We start from the raw sequence: 16,257 nt of genomic DNA on the forward strand, positions 1-16,257 counted from the left end.
GCCGGCGGGAGCAGCGCGGAGGCGGCGGGAGGCGGCGGCGGGGCCCCGCTGCAGCAGGCGGTAAGTGCCCGCCGGTCCCGAACGGGACCCCCGACCCTCCCGGCCGTGGCTCCGGGCCCCCAGCGCCGCCCAGCCCGGGTGTCCCCGCCGCCCTGGGCAGCCCTGCCGCAGCCGGCGCCACCCGTGGCTTCCTCCGAACATCAGCGGCGTTAAATTCTTTCGATCTTCGCTGCGAGCCAGGCTCGATCTCTCTTTGCGTCTTCTCTTTGCTGCTCTCTTTGCGTTTTCAGTCTCCGGTGCAAGGGAAACACGGTCCCGAGAGGGGCCATCCCGTCTTTCGGTCTCCCGGTGCTACTGGCAGTTTCTTTTCCTGACTTGTAGAAATAGGTCGACTTTTTAAAGTTCGGCTCTTGCTTTTTCCTGGGTCGGGCTTGTAAACAGAAGGTTTAAAATGTGAACATAAAGCTGCTCTTTAATGTTTGCCAATCCTATGCAACTGCAGTCTGGTTCTTCCTAAAGGCACATTTCAGTTTCTTTAACAAATAATGGATTTGCTTCCGAGGGAGTTGAGATTTATCTTTTGGGCTTTTTTTCCAGTCCAAGAATAACAGCAGCCTATATATCAGCTGGTGATGAGGTCAAAAATCACCAACATCTTTCATCTTAGCTTGGCTTTGGAAGCTATGTGTTTTTTGTTAGATATAAACACTGCTCTCCACAGATACACAAAACTTGTCAGAATAAAGTAACAAATTTAAAAAGTGAAAGAAGTATTTAGGACGCAGGAACATTCTGCATTGAATGCCTCAGTTTTGCTCTGTTTAGAAGGGTATAATTTCCATCACTGAACTGTACATCCGTGGGTTAAGGATTACTTTAATACAAACTAACTTTTCCATTAGGAAACTTGGCAGGGTTCTGTAAGAGAACCCTTTATTTAGACAGGTTTTGAAGAAAATCCTCAAAGTAAGGTTTGGAAATTGAAGGAAAAAAATAGAGATCTTGTACTGACATATTTTCTTCCTTGCTCTTTAAACTCCAAACCCTCCTGCAGAATGACTGGAGCTTACTCCAGCACTACTTTCTCCTCCGAGGGCCTGTCATTTAGGAGTAGTCCTCCTGACTTCTCCCATTTATCTTTACTTACGGGAATAGAGGCTGCTGGTATTCATTTTCCTTCTTTTTCCACATGTGAATATCATGGCTGTATCTTTAATAATTCTAATGAGCAGTGAGTTTTCCTGTGCATAAATCAGTATCTTAGCCCTGTTCTGAAGTGATGTGTATTCTGGGTAATAACATACCAGAAAGGCAATGGAGTTGCCCTCATCTTTCTTTTCTAATGCCAGTAGAGACGTTTCACTGCGACAGTAGATACCAGTGAACTAATGACAAGGAGCAAACTATAGAGGCTGAGGAATGTAAGACGTGGCCCTTGGGGTAGTGTGCGGGTCACTGTGCCCCACTCCCTGCTTCAGACTTCCCTCTCTGGCAGAAATGGTGGTGAGGAACCTGTAGCATCACCTCAGCCACCCCAGGCTGTGGTGCAGACCCAGGCTGGGAATGCTGTCAAGCTTTGCAGCACAGACATGTCCATGAGGGTCCTCAGAATTCAGCCAGGAACAGGCACGTGGAGCCTTGATCATCCAGTGAGACCAAGTGTGTGCAGCACACAGCAGTGCCACCAGTGAGGCAGCAGTGATGCTGAGCATCTTGTGTGTCTCCTCATCCAGCTGTTGCTGCTGCCTCGTTTTTGGGAGAAAGTTCACAGCTCTGGTTGCACCCAGACAAAGACAGCAAAGAGCTACCAGTATTTTTCAAAGATACAAAAGGCATCCAAGAGAAGTCTCAGGTAGTTTCAGGGCAAACTTGAAGCTTTTCTTGGTAGCACTTTATTTTCCTGAACCTCAGATGGCAGAGACAGCAGTCATGGGCTTACTATTCTGACTCCTTGAGGCCTAAAAAGTCACTAGCCTGTGAAAAGGAGGGAGGAAACTGTTGGCAGCACCAGGCTTTGGTTGTTTACTGGGTGCAGTTTAGTCTTCTAGGTTGTTGTGCAAACTGCAGTCCCACCCTTCCCAGGAGGCTGGGGGAGGAGGTTTCTGGAAAGGGATATCAGTTTCATTGCATCGCTGGTAATTTTAGGGCAATTTCTCTCAGTCTTGCCACCTTCTCAAGTCATTTGTAGTTTCTGTCTTGTGGTAGGAACTTGCTTGCTTTGCCCTGTTCAGTCATCCAAATTGGAGGATAAGCAAAGACATTTCAGAGAAGAAAGGATGAGTTAATTCAACAGAGTTAATGGGGGAAAGGTGAGGCAGGAAGAGGAAAGGCAACAAGGAGGTATCACAGTAAGGAAGTCTGATGAGAAATAGCCCCTGGAGGAGCAGATTCTGGACATAGGGAATAGAAGAGACCTTTGATACCAGTCAGAAGGGAGCAGAATTGCAAACAGGACTCATCATTCTGCTGTCACAGCTGAGTTTCTCCTGGGCATGATGTGCATCAGTGTTGTGTTTCACAGCTGAACCCTGCACAATTTGCCATCCAGCAGCAAGCTGGCAGCACTGATGGGCAGTCAGGCCACCAAGGGCTGTTGGAGCATGCAGCTGCCTTTAAAGACCTGAGCAACCTTTATTATATTCAAATAGTGCTTGGGAGCAAAAAGGATGAAAGCATATCACAGCAGCAGGCTGGGAACCAAATCCTGATTGGAAACCTGCACATGCCTCAGAGCAGACCCCAACACCTCTTGTCAGCATCAAACATCCATTTTCAGCTTTGCTCTCAATTCCAGACAGTTGTATGTGCTATTCCTTGTTTCTTTGCTCAAGACAGAAAAATGTAGTTGAGGTTTTGCAGGTGCTGCTGCAGCACAGAGCAGGGGTAGCAGCTCTTGGTGGAAGCCAGGGCAGAGGCCGTGGCCTCAGGCATTTCCCCACTGGTTTCCTGAAATGGAGGAATAATACAGACATGTTAGGGTTTCAGTTTTAACAGCTTTTTCTATGGCACCATCTCTCCTCCTGACTGGAGACAGGATGTGATTCCATGAAGGAAATCACCTCAGCTGCAGCACAGGAGCAACACGGATAGAGGGTGTATTCACCAAGTTCTAGAGGGACTATCAGATAATTTTAAAACACCCAAGTGTTCAAAGCTTTGCCTGATTTTTTCAGCCAGATGTTTTTTTCTGCAGACTGATGTGGCACAGCGTCACCTCGTGGCTGGCTGATCCCCAGCTGCAAACACAAAAGGGTCCTGAAGGGACATTAAATGCCATTCCCCATTAGCTTCTTACAGGAACTCAGATTTATTTTTCTACTCATGTTAAAATGTGCTTCCCTCAAACAGAAATTTGATCTTTCTGATTCCACGTTGTTAGCAGTTTATTTCAACATTTTCTTCCTGGTTGTGTTAATAGTCAAAAATGCTCTTGAATCAAGACATTGTGCTACACTTTCACAGGGAGCATGGGGCCTTTAGAAAATGTCATCTCCAGCTGAATATCTGGGACTCCCTGAACTTCCCAAAGTCAGATTATTTCAGATTCTGCAGTCAATGTCCAGTTGTAGATCTGGCGGCTGCTGAGTTAAAAGGTCTCCCTCTCTACCCATTATATTTCTTGTCTTGTTCAGAGCACCTGAAACTTCACCAGAGCCCAGAAGCAGTGAGCTGTGCTGTCCCCTCAGCCAGCATCACCCTCCCAGCACAACTATATTGCACCTGGACCTGGAAAACTGCTGACTAGGTATTTTCCACAACTGCCCCCTTTCACTTGGCAGAGCCTGGGTGGCTTTTGCCCTGGAAACTATTTGTGATCAAAAAGTACGCCCAGGGCACGTGCAGAATAGCTGGGACTGCTGTTTTAGTTGGCAGGAGAGGAGAAGCGTGGGAACTCCTTGCATCCCTGCCCACTGTCCGTCCACCGCCTGCTCCTAATTCCTTTGCTGGCCAGAGGATGTTGCTGCAGACCAAAGCAAAGCTGGAAGTGCTTTGCCTGAGTGCTTTGCCTGGGGTGCAGCTGGGGCCTTTCGTCACGTTTGGTACCTACTGGCACCCTAGGGAAGCCGCTTGTTTTAGCCAGCAATAGCTGGCAGTGGGTTGGAGAGGCTGACTCCAGCAGTGCTGCCTGTCTCAGCCCCAGTCCTGTGCTGGCGTTGCTGGAGACTGCTGCCCTGCTGCGGTACCAGCTCAGCCCTCCGTGCTCCCTGCAGACTGCGCCTGCAGGGCTCTCCAGCTGATACCCTCCTCCCTGCCACGGCAGCGGGCTGGCATTTCAGCTCAGACTGATCCGCTGGTCCAGTTCATGGAGTGTTTGTGAAGAGCGACTTGGGAGGAGCGGAGGCAGGGAAAGAGGCACTGGCATGCATTTTTCAGAAATGCTGCACTGTTAAACCACACCCCATGGACCAGCACTGGCAGAGACTACACTGCTCCTGTGTAGATACTTAACGTGGCTCAGTCACTCCTTGGATGTGAGTTGCACCTGAACTTCAGGCAGAGTCTGTATTTCTACTGCATCCCAGGGCTGTATCCATACTGGTAAACTGTACCATAGCAGCTGCCTGGCACTGGACCATGATGGTCTGCCCCACTGAGCTGGCATGATTTTTGGTTAGGACCAGCTTGTAGTCTCTCAAATAATGTCTGGGTGTTGCTTAGGGACCAGCACAGGAACCATCTCAAAGAGAGCTTGAATTTGGCCTCTCAGTCAAATTGAATTTGGAGACGATGTTAGTAGTCAAGACTGCAGCTGGCTGGTTTCAGTGCAGCTTGGGATCAGCTCTAGAGCCTCCAAAGGTACACAGCTCCAGATCACCCTGGGGAAGGTTCCAGGAAAGGCTGTTCTCACCCAGCTTATTCATAGCTGCTGGAGCTGACAGAGAAAGTAGGGGGTTAAGGACTCACAGGGCTGTGAGGAACTTGCACTGGACTCGGGGGAGTGGGAAGTTGCACCCCAGGAGTGCTAGTTTATGCATGCAGCAGAGAAAAATAGCTCTTGCTTCCAGCTCTCAGCTCTGCCTTGCTCCCAGGAGCTGCCACCCTAAAGGATGGCTGAACTGTGTGAGCAATGACTGTCAAACCCTTCCACCCCACGTGTCATGACATTAAATTAAATGTGGGTACGTGCTGGGTGAGCTTAATATCCAAGCCTTTAAACTTGGAGGAGGGGGTGATGTGGGGCTTTGTGGCACAGCAGACGTCAGCACAAGATGCCTCTGCTGAGAATGGGGTGGAAAACGGGGAGACACGCCACGGTCTAGATGAGTAATAAAAAGATGACTGCAAGCTGCAGAAAGGAGAAGCTGACTTCATTTAGCTCTTAGCAGGACACAGGCCAACCAGGCCAGCAATTACTTCTTTAGCTGTAGGATAGGAACCCATAATATTAAAGTGTCCTGACATGCACATCATCCTAACCCACATAAAGGGCTAATACTAATTATCTGCTGAACTTGCAAGATACCCATTACAGCAATCCCCAGGCGGCTGGGTGGGGTCAGTTTTTATTGTGTCTCTCAGCCCACGGCAGCGGTGCTCCGCGCCCTGCCTGCTGCCCGGCACACGGTGTCACCCGGGCACCGCCAGCCAGGTGTCTCCTTTGCCCGCAGGAATTGGGAGCAGCTCCCAAAACGTGGAGACTCTCATGGCAGGGAAAAGGCAGAGGCTGGAGGTGCCTTTTGTTTTCACTTGCCACCATTTTTGATTCACGCACTGGATGAAATGTTGGTAGAAACGTACGTGTGCCGGTTCCAAATTCTCTTGGGAAATAAGTATTGCTGCTGACAGATCCCTTGGAAAAGGTGGGAACAGGTTTTGCACAGAGAAGCAGATTTTGCTAACCAGAGCTGCACTATCCTGATGACGAATTAATTCTGTCTTCCACCCACACAACACGTACAGCTCGTAATATGGAGGAGTCAGCCACAAGGGAAGAAAAAACAGACAACCTACCGTACAATCCAAACCCCTCCCTAGAATGATCCAAACCCATCCTTTGCACAGAAGTATTGGAAGCTGGATTCGCACTGTGGGAAAAACATCATCAAAGCACTCCTAAAGAACTCTATTTTCCTTGGTGCTGAGCATGAATAATGTTATTCACCTGGTGGAAGGAAACTCGGGCTGCTACAGTAGTCCAGAGGATGATGGATGAGGAGCTGCATCGTGGGATGCAGTCCCAGGAGAAGTCAGCCATTGGAGCTCGGCATGCTGTTCTCCTGGCACTGCTTCTTGCTCTTGTTACATGTGGGAGAGTGCCAAGAAACAATCGTAAATAACCAGGAGAGAACTGTCTTACCTCACTGTCAGCTTTCTCACATACTCTTGTCTCCACTTGGACCCAGAATCTCTAGAGTAGTTCAGCCTCTTCCAGAGAAAACAAAGTGTTGCCAAAGAGCAGGGACTCTTCTGAAAGGTACTCTTTTTGACAAACAGGTATTACACTGAAAGTCCTAAAAGTCTATGAAAGACTGGCAACATCTTTTGTCATTTTTTGACAAAAGCAGCTAGGATGTGAAATACTGTGTATAACAGATAACTTTCCTGGCTCCTGAAACAGAAGCTACTAAGGGCTCACCTGGAAGAGATGTTCACCCAGAGCCATGAGAGAGGTGTCCTTGGTGGAGCTCTCCTCACCTTCTGAAGCATGGGAGCCAAAGGTGACCACAGCAGCACAAAGCCCTTGAAAGAGGCAGGGAAGAGCTGAGCAGTTCGGTTCCAGACATCTCTCTATCTCCCTCACAGAGTCTGAGACCACAGTGTTTAAACCTCAGCTCCTGTCCATTCCCCATGAGAAGCAGCTGAGGAAGGAGTGTAGTGAAAAAATGTCCTTGCAAATTAAAATCAGGTGTCATGCAATACCTGCAGACGCCCAGGTGGACATTTCTACCCAGTGGGTGGCACACACAAGCCTGACCAATACCAACGGATTTTAATTGGCACAAAACTGTGTGAAGCCATCACTGTTGTACCAGCAGGGCCTGTGGTGGGGCATTGCCCCTCCATAGCTCCCACACTTTCCAGCAGCAGTCCCGTGCATGACCTTGAGGCAGCACAGGTCGGAGTTATTCTAAGAGCATATACATGATCTTACTAGGAATCGCTTAATCCCATGCAGCCCTGCAGAAACACAGCAGAGGAACAGGCAATAGCTCTGCATTCCAAGCTCTTCCACACTTCTCCCTGGTTCCTTTGCCTCTTCTTGGTGGTTAGGTTTCTTTCCTTTTGTTCCTTTTTGCTTAGGGATTTTTTTTCCCCCATAAGTTGCTAGGAAATACTAACAACTGGGTACTTGAGAAAAAGAAAAAAGGTGGCCAAGCTCAGGGGAGGAGGGCATTTGGCTGCACTTCTCTTACCTGGGAGTTTCTCTCTGAGGGGCAGAGATTCTGTGAGAATGGGGCAGGTAAAGGACAGGGCTGGGGCAGCTGCTGGCCCTCTCTTGGCTGCGGAGGACGGTCGGAGCTGCTGCTTGGGGAAGGGAATTCGCTGCTGCTGCCGGAGCCAGCCCAGAGCTGCCTCTTCTGCCGTGGGGTGAGCCTCTGCTCGTGAGAGCAGCCACTGCACTGGGACCTTATTATCCCCCACCTCACTAAAAGAGGGACAGCACCGTCTGCTCGGGTGCCCGGCTCTCCCTGCCCTGCTGGGAGCCAGGCTGCCCCGCTGTCTCTTTGGCACTGCTCTGAGCTTTCGCTGCACTGTAGCCCCGCACCCCCTGCCTGCTGAGACATCCTGCTGGCCCATCCTGCTGCTTCCCAGAGTCCTGCCGGGGCACCGGGACCGGCTGCCCCAGGGTTTGTGGAGCAAAGCCTCTCCTCCATCCCTTCCCGTGTGGGCCCAGCCGCCACTGCCGGGTGCTCCCCGCGCACAGCGCTCCCTGCAGGCGCGGGAGTCACCGCCCCTGCCCCGCCGCCGGAGCGGCAGCGCCCCTGCCGGCCGCGCCCGGAACTGCACCCAGGGGAGGGCCGCGGCCGAGGAGGCTGGGCCTGGCTGTGGGCTCTCTTTGGTGTCAGTGCCAGAGTTTGTTTATTTGCTTTATCATACCTGCTAGGAAAGAACTGCTGTTCTTATCCTCATATCTTTGCCTGAGAGCCCCTTAATTTCAAAATTATAGTAATTCAGAGAGAAGGGGTTTACATTTATCATTTCCATTCCTGCCGTCCTTAGTAAACACCTGTCTTTCAAACCAAGACACTTTCCTTTTTTCTTGTACAGAAAATATTTTCCTCTTTTCCACACTGATGGAACAGCTTTTCATTTCTGTTTTCTGGAAGGCCCTGGTTTGGTGCTACGTGTTTAACTTGTTAGTGTTGTGGGATTCAGGGTAGCTTGTAGGAAGGAGGCCCACCAGCTTCAGGACTGCACCTCAGAAACAATACTGACAAGCCAAGATGCAAAACCATGTCCCTGTCCCACTCCCTTTCCCTGCGAGAATACAGTGAAAAGGTAAAAAAGATGATAGATGTGTTATTCTCAATAGTGCCTGGTTACAGAGGGTTCATTCTATTACTGGCCCAGCAGGGAAGAAACAGTCCCATCCCTGCCCCCATTTTAAATACCTTTAGGTTTGGCTTTGGTTGCTCCCCACGTATCCCATTAAAAGCCTGGGGATTCCAGCATAGGGAAGATGGATGTTTCAGCCCAGATGGATAATTTTTCCAGGAAATATCTTTGTCTGGTGAAAATTGGATTGATGTTACTGTGACTTTTTCCTTTAGCAGGTATTTTCATACTGTTACCTGCAGCTGGTGGCACAGTGGGCATTCATGGAAAACTGAGAGGTTTAACAGGTCAGCGTTCAGGGATTTTGGTTCTGTAGCCAGCAGTCCCCCAGCTGTCCTGAGTGCTGAAACAGAACCAGCAGAACAGGACTAGGAAAGGAGAGTCTCTTGTACCTGTATTGTCTCCATAGAGCTTGTTTGGGGGTTTAAACCAAACCAGGGGGTTGAAACCAGGACATGTTCCTTACTGTAGACAGAGATAGGTTTCATAGAAATAATGGTTTGGCTTGAAAGGGAGCTTAGAAGATTAGCTAGTTTCAACCCCCCCCCCATCATGGGCAAGGACATCTTCAACTAGACCAGATTGCTCAAAGCTCTATCCAGCCTAGCTTTGCACACTGCCGGGGATGGGGTAGCCACAGCTTTTATGGGCAACCACTTCCAGTGCCTCACAACTCTCACAGGAAAAATTTCTTCCTAAGATCTAATCTAAATCTGCCCTTTCAGTTTAAAACCATTGTGCCTTGTCCTGTCACTACAGGTCTTGTAAGCAGCCCCTCTCCGTGTTTCTTGTAGAGCTCCTTTAAGTACTGAAAGGTTGCAATAAGGTTTCCCCAGAGCCTCCTCTCCTGCAGGCTGACCAACCCCAACTACCTCAGCCTGTCACCACAGGAAAGGTGCTCCATGTCTCTGATCATTTTCATGGCCCCCCTCTGGACTCATTCCAACAGGTCCATGTCCTTCCTGTGCTGAGAACACCAGACGTGGATGCAGCAGTGCAGGTGGGGTCTCACATGAGCAGAGTAGAGGTGGAGAATCACCTTCCTTGACTTCAAAGTGTTTTAACTGTTTGTTAAAACACTGCTTTAAAGGGTTTTAATTGTCTTGTCTTCTATCCTAGGCTTTGTCAACCAGGAACCCACCAGGTCTAGAGAACAACAACATTGACCAGCAGTGAGTATTCCCTGCTTTCATGGTATCTTCAGGGGGGAAAAGCAAGCAGAAACAAGGGACCTTTATGCTATTACTGCATTCCTCACTATGCAAAAGGGCTGGGAATGGTGTGAAATGGTTTATAGACCTAAATATTCTGCCCTTTTACTTATTTGCAAATTAAAAAAAATCAGGTGCTGCTTGAAAAGACTCAGGCTCCAGCTCAAGTATAGTATAGAGGTTGTGAGCAATCAGAATTTGGGATGTCCATGTGTCAGAGAGGCACCTTGGAGCAGTTAGTGCAAAGCTGTGGAGAATTGCTCCAACAAAGAGCTCAGGCCCTGATTCACCTGTGGGCTCTGTGGAACAGGAGAATAACATCTCTTTGCTCCCCAGGAATCTTGAGAGAAAGCCCATCAGGTGCTCCAGTGCTACACCAGTTAGAGACATGAGTCTCTAACTTCCCCCTCGGGGATGGCGGAATGGTGGGGACCTGCTGCTTTGGGTGCCAAACAAAACAAATCTGAAATTTTCTATAAGCAAAAGCAGCCCAGCAGAGTGAGCCTCTGAGTCTGCCTGCACCAGGAATGGGGACACATACTAAAAAGCCAGGTGAAATGCACAGGCTTGAAAAACCATCTTAAAATGTCACCTCCTTACGTTAAAGAGCCACTCTCTTCAGCATTAAGCTCTGACTGTCATCCAGCCCCTGTGCTCCTGCAGCAGTCAGGAGCAGACTCGTTTGCAGATCCTGGTCATGGGCTCTGTGAGCTGCTAACGCCCAGCAGTGCTGCTGGATGTGCCAGCAGAGCCCTGCTGCTGTCTGCCCTCCCACTGCTGCTCTCCCCACCTGGCAAGGTGTGTACAGGTGCTCTCACAGGGACCTGAACCTCTCCTGTGCTTCCAGCATCCTCAGAGGGCTTTGGGCTGTGATGGGAACTGAGCAGTCTCCTCCTGGGGTGCATAGCCAGCCCTGCCAGGCCCCTCTGCAGCTCCCTGGCCCCAGGGTCCCATTGGCCCCTCACACCCTGCCAAGGCTTTCCTGCTCCCACCCTCTTTGACATGCAAGGGGAAGGTTTGAGACAGCAGAACGTGTTTTCTGATCTGGGATGACAGAGCAGGAGATTATTTTCATTTCGATAACGTTTACTTTATACCTGCTGCAGAGTCCCATAGCGCAGCTCATGTGTGAAGTGCCTGTACTGCCTGAGATAAGCAGAATTGCAATTTCTGCTGGCAAGAACAATGCAAACATTTTTTTGGAAATGGCCCAGCATCCAACAAATTTTTGAAGACATCAAGTCAAATCAAACCAAGCCATGGAAACAGAGGTTAATGTGCATGCGTAGGTGTCTCATCCTTCACATTTCTGTGGCTGGAATCATTCTAGGTAAACACTTTACAAACAGCAGAAGTCAGCCTTGTCTTGATAGAGTTGCTGACTGAAGAAATTCCCATAAAGCCAATTAAAGGAGAAGCAAATGTCAAGGAAGAAGAAGAAGAACTAGATACGCAGTCACGCGAGGTAGAGGTGGGCGTGCACTCCTGTCCTAGAGCATGCCTGTGTGACACACATGAGCATCTGGACCAGCCCCTGGTAAATACTTTGGATGTGCTCCTGGTTGGGCTGTTACCTCTCATCCTCCCTCCCCCAAAATCTTTTGGGCACTGCTCTCCAGCGTCTGGTAGTTCATGGGTGGATGACACAGCCCAGGCACACGGGAATGATTTTATAATTGCTGCCAAGGCTCGTGTCACTGGCAGAGTTACCAGGGCGTTGTTCTGACCCATTTTTCAGCTGCTAGGTCTTGCAGAAGGCATTTTAATGATTAACCCTGGACTTGTCCATCCTCAGCAAAATGATAAAAAACACTGGCCTAGATTCACCCCAACCTAGTTTTCAGCCACTCAGCTCAGGTTTGTGCCTGGGAGCTTGTCACCCCAGTCACCCATCAGGGCCATTGTCACAGAGCCTGCAGGCAGCTCTCCCCCACACCAGGCACCTGCCTGACACCAGGGATACAGCACTGACAGCCATTCCCATAGCTGGGATCTTGCTCAAAGGTGGTTTTGCTCACTGTTGGTCTAATTTTATCCTTTGCATTTCCTTCTCCACATTGCATGGTTCATTGTCTTTACACTTAACAAAATACCTACCCATAACCCCTGCTTCCCTTAAGAACCTTTAAACACTGACAAGCCTGTAGCTGAAATGGAGCACATTTTCACATTTTTTGTTTTCCTCTTTTCTAAATTGCTTTGCTCCAGCCTCTTAAATCACTTTTATTGCTGCTTTCTAAACTCCCTCCAAGCTGTTAAGAACATTTTAGCAGTGAGGTGCCCAGAAGCCTGCCCAGTCATCCTGATGGAGCTGCACTAGCCTTCTTTTTCCTTGCTGTCCTGTCACACTGCAAATTCCCCTCTTGTATGCTTTTCAGCTAACTCCTTCTCTCTCAGCTTTGCTCCTTCACAGATTTCTCTCCTTCCCCAGAACATCTGGGGTTTGAAAATCTTTCCACTCAAGGTACTGACCTGTTATTTTCCTGGCTGGGAGGTCTAACAGCCCTCAGGTGGACTTCAGTGTTTGAAGCCAGGCTCTGCAGCCCTGGCATGTGGTGACAAGGGGACCAAGGTGCCTCTTCTGCTGCTGGAGCAGCTGGGGGAGCATGGGAACAGGCCTGTGGTCCACCAGCTTGTGTCCTGTGCACATCGTGAGCTTGGGGTTTCCCTGCCACAGCTGCTCACTGAATTCTAGGATCAGCAGAAATAGCTGCACCAACATGCCTTTGAGATGGAGGTTTAGGCTGGGATGGCCTCAGGAGGTCTCTAATCCAATCTCGTAGCCCTGGCTCCAGGCTGGATCAGCTGTGAAGTCAGAGCAGAATGCTCCAGGCTTTGTCCCATCAGGTGTTGAAAGCCTCCAAGGATAGAGCCTGTGCAACCACACAGCCTGTTCCTCTGCTTGCTGTCCTCAGGGTACAGAAGTTTCTCCTTTTATCCAGATTAAAGCTCTCATTTTTTATTTTATTTCAATTTTCCTGTATTAAATGATACAGAACTTTGCTGCAAATAAAGAAATACTATGAAGAGCAGCTTGCTTTTCCTTTGCTCTTGAAAGAAATGCAGCCCTCTCTTTTCCTCTCATTTCTGGAGTGTGCATAGGAAGTGGAGTCTGCTTTTTTTTTTTCACAAGCACATCTGTGTCTCAACGAGTTTTACCTGGAGATTTTCTCCATGCAAACCAAAGCATCGACAATAATTAACAGTGGGAAATTATGTAACTGCTAAGAGAAACAATGGCTCTTCTGTGGGCCTGCAAGCAAGCTGCCAGGAGCTCTGCCTCTTATTCATCACGTAACATAAAATTAGTTAGAGGATTGTCACAATGCAGAGTTTAAATCAGTAAATTGTGTGCTTTAACTCAGATTTCTGCACTTTCTTTTCCCATTATTGCTTTGTAAACGCTGCTGTATGGTTCAAGCTCTTGGACCTGTAGCTTTCTTCTCAGATATTACCTAGTGCAGTGGAAATCAGATACCCTGCAGCCCTCAGCAGGGAAATGAATAAAAGGAATAAGCAGAAGAGTCCGGTTGCTAAATCCTGCTTACTGCTAGTAGAACTTGCCATCAAGGGCATAGAGCAGTGTAAGTAACTGTAGCATACCTACACTACCCAGTGTCACCAGCTGGCCATCAGGTGACTCCAGGAAAAACACCAGGCTATTTCTGACACACAGAGGGCATGGCAAACAGCGTGGTCAGAGCAGCTGGGCTGGACAGGAGCCTGAGGATGCTGCCTGGCCCAAGGAGAGCAGTGTGAAATCACCTCCTCTACAGGAGAAAGTGTCCTTAGAAATGCATTTCAGGGTTCTTTACTTCAATTCTGATTCTGCATTTACATACCTGCTTTGGGGCAGTTTCTGTGATTTTGTCTAGTAAACAGGTCCTCCATTTTTTTCATTAAAGGATGCTAATGGATGAATTTTATTCATCCCAGCTGCAAGAGTGATGGTTGGGATAGATCACATCCTTAGAGGAATTCAATAGATAATGAGTCTGGGACAGATCTGGAGCCATGCTAGTGGATATGAAAATCTCTCCTTTTTGGCAATGAACTGACACACAAAACCAAAACATTTATTTCTTGTTTACTGTTCTTCACTGGTGGATGGTCACAAAGTCTTGGCTGACATGGCATGGCAGAGCACTTTACAGTTTGGATTTACCAGCTCAGTTCTCCACTTATCTCTGCACCTCACCATGACCTCCATTCCAAGGAGTCATGTGTTCCAAGCCTGACAGCCTGGCTTTCTCACCTCCCAGACCTCTACAAGGCCAAGGAGGAGCACTCACCTGTCAGCTGCTGGCTCCTCTCTTGTCCTGGAGGGCAAGATCCAGTAGGCTTAATTGGTAGCATGAGGTACAGTGGTCAAAGCCTGCAGAAGACTTGTCGCTGTTCTTCCTTATGCAGGTAGGGACAGATTTCTCTTGTACCCAACAAAAACCACCTCTGATAACACCCATAAACCCTCTACCAGTTCCCTTTGAGTCATACATGAGTTCCCACTCATGGGAGGGCTGTGCTGATGAGGAAACAAAAGCTGTAAGAGCAGTTTGAAAGAGCTGCATTGGTATTTTGGTTGAAACTCAGATCCCTTACAAATACAAAAAAAATAATCTCTTTTTGCATAAAACCTTAAAAGTAGCATAAAGATTACACTGTCCTTCAGCTGGACCTGGAGCCTAACTCGAAAGGTTCTGGGAGCTTGATCCTGGAGCACTGTAAGGGTTGTACTGTAATGAACACACAGACTGAACTGGTGCCAAGTGATAGCAAATGTCAGCAGGCAGTGTGCCAGTGGGGTGTGGGAACTAGACGTGACAGAGTATCTGTGTCTCAGCGAGCCACATGCAGCTCAATCTTTCCATTCACAAAAAAAAAACTAAGCAAGGATCTTCTTGTGTCTTCAGAGCCTGATTCTCTCTCATAACACCAATAATTCATTCCCTTCCATGCTAGGTGCCCAGAAAGCAGCAAGAAGCCATTGGGGCAGTCCACAATATTGTATGATTGCTCAGAGGAGGAGCTCATGGCCAGCATTGAGCGGGAGTACTGCCGCTGAGCCCAGCTCCCCACCAGGACAGTGTCAGGCACGAGCCTGGGAGCCCCTGAGCAGAGCTGCTGCTGACACCACGGGACTGCACGGGAGAGGTGGCTGCTGCAGGGGATGGACTGGAGCACGAGGGGCAGCGTGGCTGCTCGGGAAGCACAGAGGAGAAAGCTCACCTGATCCACTCCCACTGAGAGCAGGAAGATCCTCACCAGCTGCTGATTTCTGGTTGGTGCCACTGGAAGAGGGACCAATTCATCTTAAGAATCAATATTTAGAAGCTCATTTCTAAATGCTATTTTTAAATGAACATGTACTAGAATTAAGTGTCATACTAGAGGGGTTGAAATGTGTGCTTTGAAGGATGATCTTGCTTTGAACCTAGTAAAAAATTGCAGCAATATCATCTCATCCAGAACTTAAGGGGATGTTGAATGAAATTCATGTTTCTGCCACTTAAAATGTGCCAAATTGTGCTTGTGCAAGCCTCAGGTCCAGGTCTGAGTTTGGTACTATCTCTTTCAATCTGCTCCCCAGTAGGGGAGATAAGAGAAAAAGGGGATTGAGCCCACCATCTGGTGCATAATCAGTGTAATCCCAGAGTTCAAATCCCACCACACTGCCAAATTAGGCTCCTGGGAGCCATCAGGGAACACAGGATTTTTATGATCCCTTTGGGGCAGGGTCCCAGCATAGGTGTCCTACCTGAGCATGGATCCATCCCAGTGATGGGAGTGAAAGCAGGAGGCACATCCGCATTTCAGTCATCCTTCTCAACAGGTATTTGCCTGCTCATGTAGAGCAGCTGTTTGGGATCAGTTTTCAGAATTGCTGCTCCTGGCCCTTCCCTGATATTTCTTGTCCTACAAGAAAAATCACTGTATTTTACCATTAGCTGACTGCAAAGTAAATCAGAAAATCCTCTCTCCTAAGGAAATAGTATTTTCGGTGCTCCCAGACAGGGAAGCCTGGTATTTTGGGTTTCTGCTTTTATTATATCTGCGTGTTAACATATTATGAGTATCTGCTTATTATCAGAAGTAGAAAAATACCTTATTTCTATCTTCTGCTGAAGCATAAAAGGCATCAGATGACATTTTCAGTACACATAAATGCAAGAAAAAACTGCAGGACACTTCTTAAGATGCTGTATTTTAAGTACTTTGTGATTCCTGGGACCTGTGAAACACAAATAAATGCATCTATACCCTGAAGCCCTCAGTAAAGGCATCAAATGTTCTGAAAAAGGCTCTCTGGCTTACATGAAAAATCATGCTGTGGTACCTGCAGAGACCAAGCAGGGTGCATCCCTGGGGGATGGCAGGTGGGATTCCTGCAGGGTGCATCCCTGGGGGATGGCAGGTGGGATTCCTGCAGGGTGCATCCCTGGGGGATGGCAGGTGGGATGAGGTGGGATGCCTTGAGGGGGGCACTAGATCACACCCCTGGCACACAGACTCACAGCCCAATTTTCTTCCCTGCAGCTGCCTTCAGCAC

At 48.6% G+C, this 16,257-nt stretch overlaps 1 long non-coding RNA gene across 1 annotated transcript; it reads left to right on the plus strand.

Moving 5' to 3' along the window:
• Positions 1-11: 11 nt before the first annotated feature.
• On the plus strand, positions 12-15,987 carry LOC121344804. The gene is made up of 3 exons (XR_005953885.1): positions 12-60; positions 9,619-9,671; positions 14,670-15,987. It is a non-coding gene; the product is annotated as an uncharacterized LOC121344804 (long non-coding RNA).
• Positions 15,988-16,257: the final 270 nt, after the last annotated feature.

Source organism: Onychostruthus taczanowskii, unplaced genomic scaffold (genome assembly GCF_017590055.1).
Source record: "Onychostruthus taczanowskii isolate IOZ18803 unplaced genomic scaffold, ASM1759005v1 scaffold11, whole genome shotgun sequence".
NCBI classification, from domain to species: domain Eukaryota; kingdom Metazoa; phylum Chordata; class Aves; order Passeriformes; family Passeridae; genus Onychostruthus; species Onychostruthus taczanowskii.